Genomic DNA, 6,294 nt, shown 5'->3' with positions numbered 1-6,294 from the left:
GAGTAATAATTGAAACTTCCTCACAGGGTTGATATGAAGATTAGCTTAATTGCCATGCAATATTTCTAGAGTATTACCTTACATGTAATAACTGCCATATCATCATCATAGGTGTGTTCATCAACTTTCCCAAAGCCTTAACATTATCAACTTGATTTTTAAGGAAACTTTTTGTTGAAGTATAACTTAAAAACACAAAAGTGCCCAACTTACAAGTGGACATATCCATAGATGTTCTCAAAGTGGACACACCTAAAGAACCACACAGATCAAGAAACAGAAAATGTTCATTATACAACAGGCCCCCTTAATATAGTGTCATAGTCACTATGCTCCCAAAGGTCATCAAATTAATTTTTTTGGGGGGGGATTGTGGTGGTGTTCATGGCTTTATAATTGAAAATGTGTGATCTCATTAACAAGTGTTGTTTTTCTGATTAGAGGAAAGTAAAAGACACGGAATTTTAGATACACAAACCAGTCACTAGTGATTTTATTTAAATGTATTCATTTTAAAGAAGCCTGGTCAACTCTAGGTACCCAAATCAATTGTAGGCTTTGATAATGTGAAGTAGAGAGGTAGATATTTGGTTATAATCATATCATTGAGAAATCTATCTATCTGTCTGTCTATCTATCTATCCTTGAATGTATCTCTTCATTTTAAATTCAACTTTACTAACTACACAGTTTTTTAAATTAGTTTTTCCCCAAGCTTTTAAACAATGACCAGATGACCATTAGGATAACATGTAACAGTGAACAAATTATTTTCATCTGCCCCTTAGACCAAATAGGAAAAGAATATTGCTTAGGTAAATTCAAACAAAGCTAAATGCAAACACAAGTCACAACAACAAAAATTGTGTATAAAACAAAAGCCAAGGCAGTTAGTTATTATTTAGTGCATGTCTTCATCTAGGAGTGAGATAAGCCTTTGCATAGCTATAAATGGGGAAAGGAATTATTACACCACTTAACTCTTCCTTTCAACCACATATAGATTTTGATCCTTGAAATGGGTTTAGTTCAAGAGTGTGAAAATTAAACAAATTGAACATAGTATTAATATATCAAGTTCTATCAAAAACTTATGGTTTTTAAGAAAAGATTTTTTTAATGCAACCATTTAACTTGGAGCAGATGTAGAGTTAGAATGTGGAATCAGAATTGCAAAAGTTGCTTTACTCTGTATGAATCTAAAACGTTATTTAAGGCACTCAGTATATAAATACATCATCTTATTATAAATTGTAATAAATTACAATATGATTTAACTCACATGTATAGAATATTCAGGTGAATCGAATGCTTTTGGATGCATGAAAACATCAATGAATGTTTTTAAATGTTGCATAATTTTTGACAGTATAATTTACTTGTATTATAGATATTTGAGAAATACAAATAAAATAATTATTCATTAACATTCTTTTACATCTACACCTCAAACCCTTATCTTGTCCATGTGAATAAAGACACCTGAAAATCTCAGTTTCATCCAAAATTCTTCCTTCTCTCCTTTACTCCTGATAAGTTCATTGAACCAATCAAATAACATTACTTACATTACCCCTCTTTTGCACTGTTAATTCCATTAAGTTTTCTTCAGTTCCTCTTGTATAGTGATTGATTCTGACCTGGTCCTTTTGCATTCAGTTTTTAACTGCAAAAGTATCATTCACTTTATCACAGGATGTATTTCCCTGATGTACCCTTCTGATGATTTTTTTTCGCCTCTGCAAAAGACTTAAATGCTTTTCCCATGCCAATAAAACAATACTATTTAGCATAGATCTTTAGGCTGTCCAAAATCGAGCTGCAAAATATATTATTTTATTCTTCTTATGTCTAATTTAACCTCAACTCTACTGCAGTGTAATGTCAGCCATTACTTCTATTTCCTCTGCCTATGACTCTCTAAACTTTACGCTAATTAGAAGTAATAGAATTTTTCTATCAGAGAGACTTGGGGTCAAAGATCTAGATGTAAAGGGAAGAGCACAGATTAAAGTTGAGTTTTCAGCATAGGTACACAATTTTTTCTTGGAGCGTATGCTTCGGATCAGCAAAAATAGCAATGTTTTAGGAGATACTTGTGTCCACACTGTATAAGAATGAGAAAGTATCAGTGCTGCATATCAAAAACAAAAAACAAAAAACAAACAAACAAACAAAAACCAGCGGTGCGGGGGATGGGATCGTGCCAAAGCCCTCCAAGCTGCCATTGGTGCTAACACTATTACATTCAGTGCAGAGATAATCCACCATCCTGAGAGGATTACTTCTCAAATTCCTCTGTCAAGCAGGATGTCCCAATCCAGGGCTGCCACCTGATGAGCTTTAATTCAATTTATACTTTAAGTAGAAAGCTGATTTATTTGTGATATCATTTTAATATATTTTAGATATGTGATCTAAATACAACTAATGCCAAATTTAGAATATAAATGACAATACTGTGTTGATGGACTATTTTGTATGAAGTATATTAGGACTTATTTCCATAAGAAATAAAATAATTTCTATTTAGATAAATATTTTTACAAATGGAAGTCATAACAGTATTTAATATTTCCAAAAATCAACTCTAGGGGCTTCCCTGGTGGCGCAGTGGTTGAGAGTCCGCCTGCCGATGCAGGTGACACGGGTTCGTGCCCCGGTCCGGGAAGATCCCACATGCCGCGGAGTGGCTGGACCCGTGAGCCATGGCCACTGGGCCTGCGCGTCTGGAGCCTGTGCTCCGCAACGGGAGAGGCCATAACGGTGAGAGGCCTGCATACTGCAAAAAAAAAAAAAAAAAAAAAAAAAAAAATCAACTCTATAAGCCAATTCTAAAAATAATTGTCTCACAGTCTCCATCTGTTACAATGCTCTGTTAAATTGTAAGACACATGTTTTTGTATCATAAATAAGGTATGGTAAGTTCATATTCTAATATAGCTTTACTGTGTTCCAAAAACTTAAACCATCAATTTTCATATAATCATAATGATGTTATAACTTCTTTAGATGAAATCAACAAAGCATAATTTTGAATGACAATTAAATTAATCCATTAAGGTGATAACAATAATACATTTTTCTGTCACACTATATTCTTTAAGGGAAATGTTATGTCCACAAAAATGAGTCTATTTATCCCTTAGATAAGATAGTAAGACATAACAAAATGAACACTTCATAAAGCATTTAATCCAAAGGTTCTCAGGCATTACCCTAGTTTACCATTAAATATAGTATACTTCATGGAGAAAAAAAATCCTACTTAGGTTAAATCAGCTATTGACCCAATAATGTTATGTGACAAACCACCCCGAATCCCAGTGGTTTATACTGAAAACATTTATGTTTCTTGTTCCCTGTGTACAGTTCCCTGGGAAACTTTGCTTTAGGTTGTGATTTAGCTGGGCTTGGCTGGTCTTGGGGGAACTCTGCCCCAGTTACCTGACTTTGGGATATGGATTCAAGTCTTTTTCAAGTGGGTTCAGATTTAAGGGGTCAAGCTACATGGAAGGTCCTATTTTGCTGGCAGACCACTGGAGCACAGGACAGCAAGCCAAGGAAATTCCATTTAAGATCTCTGCTCAGGCACTTTTACACATAGTCATTGGAGAAATCAAATTACCTGGTTAAGTGGAAAATCATACTTCAGGAAAACAGATTCTTCTAAAAAGCAAGGGGAGTGATTATTTGCTGAAGAGTAATCCACTCTATTATAGTCTAATCTTGTTCACAAATATCCACTTTCCTTCTGTATGCAAAATACACATGCACCTTCCTCATGACATGTTAAAAGTCTCATCTATTTATAGCAGTAAGCTAGGATTCCAGGATCTGGCGATCAACTTAAGTATGAATTACGCTCTTCTTAGTCTGGAGACCTATGAACTAAAAGATACGTTAAACATACAATGGAGACAAAAGGAGGTGGGGGATAAATGGTGGAATTGTGAAAATGGAAAGAATTTGAGCCTCATAGAACTCAGTGGTCCGTAGCAACCCTGAAATATGGCTGGGCAAATGTTTCCAGTCTGTTGATCCTGTGTTTCAATTATACACTAAATTAGGCTTCATTTTTCATGTTTAGATGCAGGTCCCCAGTTCAATATTATCCAGCGCTTGGACCCACTCTCTGGGAGGCACTTCCTGCTTCAAGAGCCTCCTTGGCCACAGTTGAGGAGGGATTGGAGAATACTCTCTTTCTGGCAACCAAGAACTCTTTAAGCCTCATTACTATGATATGATATTAGTGGCACATGCATTTGCTTTTTCATCTCAGTCAGTTTCTTTTAACCCAGGGTGTGTGTGCTTTCATTAGCACAGCTCTCCCAAATATATTGTGAGTTTTCTATGCATGGTTTCAGTCAATTCCATGTTCCAAAGCCACACTCTTTGAGATGGAAATCTATGTATCTATTTGTGTATCTATGTATGTATGTAGCTATCTACCGTCTATCTATCTACCTCTAGACTTGCCTACAGGTAATTTTGGGTAAAAAAAAATTCTGTGGGACTATTTGCCTGTTGAAGCCACCTTAATCCTTGTACATGTCTTTGATTTAATGGTGTGTCTTAATATCAGCATGTTGGATTGGTCTTTTCCTAGAGGCTGCATCTGTGGTTTGGTTTGGTTAGAAACAATTTTATTCCCTAACACTTCAGTTTATTATCTTTCTCTACTCTTTCTCATTTCTGCTTACAAAGCTGGGTTAGTTTATTTCTGAGCCCATTACTTTTTCGTTGTACCTTGTCAAATGTAGCTCACACTATTAACATTCTGCCTATAAACTTCTTTGGTGAAAGCAAAATCAGAAGTTTATTAGTTACACGACATAAATCTTCCCAGTTAGTGAAAAACAATTTTACCCAAAGTTTCATCTCTATGTAACAGGAACCACTATTTTTCCAGCCTCCTACAAGAGATTTTTCATCACACACTAATATCAGCACCCGATATGTGATATCAGTTTCTATATCTGTCAGTTCTTGTTAAAACAAAGTTGTTTAAATGGTGAGCATTTATTTTTTCACCCAGTGGTCCAGACCTGTGTCAGTCTTTCTATCAGCTGGCCTTTTATTGGGATTGGCTGAGCTTGTCTCCAGGCTGCATGTCCCAGCTTAGTTTCAGTAGGCGCCATGTATGTTCGTTTCAGTGCTCAAGCTGAAAGGGAGTGAATATTTGTCTATCAGTAATACAATTGATAACACTTTTCTGCTTCTCAATGCCATAATCTATGAACTGAGGATGATGTTTAGAATCCCTAAGATGACTCTGAAACTGAAGAATAGTGATGCTAATGGAAAATATTTTTCATAATGGATATATTCCGTCTCTATGGGTCAATTTCTTTTTTTTTTTTTCGGTATGTGGGCCTCTCACTGTTGTGGCCTCTCCCATTGCGGAGCACAGGCTCTGGACGCGCAGGCTCAACGGCCATGGCTCACGGGCCCAGCCGCTCCACGGCATGTGGGATCTTCCCAGACCAGGGCACGAACCCGTGTCCCCTGCATCGGCAGGCGGACTCTCAACCACTGCGCCACCAGGGAAGCCCCCCAATTTCCACTCTTTTTTTTTTTTTTTAATTGTCACAGTAAGCTCATGCTGTTTGATGTACTTCAGTTTTAGGTTAGGCACAAACAGTATCCATTTTTTTCTGGACAACTAATGAAGTGGGAATAATGAATAGACATGATTGTTCGAGTAGTGGCTTTCTTTTCATCTATAGCAGCTCCGATTAAATGAGCAATAATACTCCTTTGTCTTCCCTCTCATTCCAAGGAAAGTATGCTTTCTTGATCTGTTTTCTCTTATATTTCATTGTGATTTAATGGCATGTTAATTAGATACTGGCTGAAATAATGCTTGTTATTTAATTTAAATGGTTGGTTGATACAACAAAAATATTTGAATATATTTTTTGCAGAGTTTACTGATTATTCATAAGGGGATATTAAATATATCTGAAATGTTGCATGGTCTCCTAATTGCAAAATAATTTTTGTAAGTAATGTTCTTTAGCAGCAATGCAACTTTGTTAGATAATTTGTAAATTTCACTATATATAATCATATAAAATATATGCATATATACGTACACATGTGATGTTGCATAGTAAATTACTTCTTCTAAGGAAATTATGTTTTAATCTTTTATCAAATTGAAGAAACCATTATCCTTTACTAAAGTCTCCTTTCTTATAGAATTCAAGAAAAATGTTGATCATTTGCCAAGTATATACAGTTGTATTCATTATCAAGTCCTACTTAAACATCTGTTAAATGTCCACAGTA

Source organism: Mesoplodon mirus (assembly GCF_964341445.2).
Source record: "Mesoplodon mirus genome assembly, chromosome: 17".
Lineage (NCBI taxonomy): Eukaryota > Metazoa > Chordata > Mammalia > Artiodactyla > Ziphiidae > Mesoplodon > Mesoplodon mirus.
Note: the sequence above shows the minus strand (reverse complement) of the source record.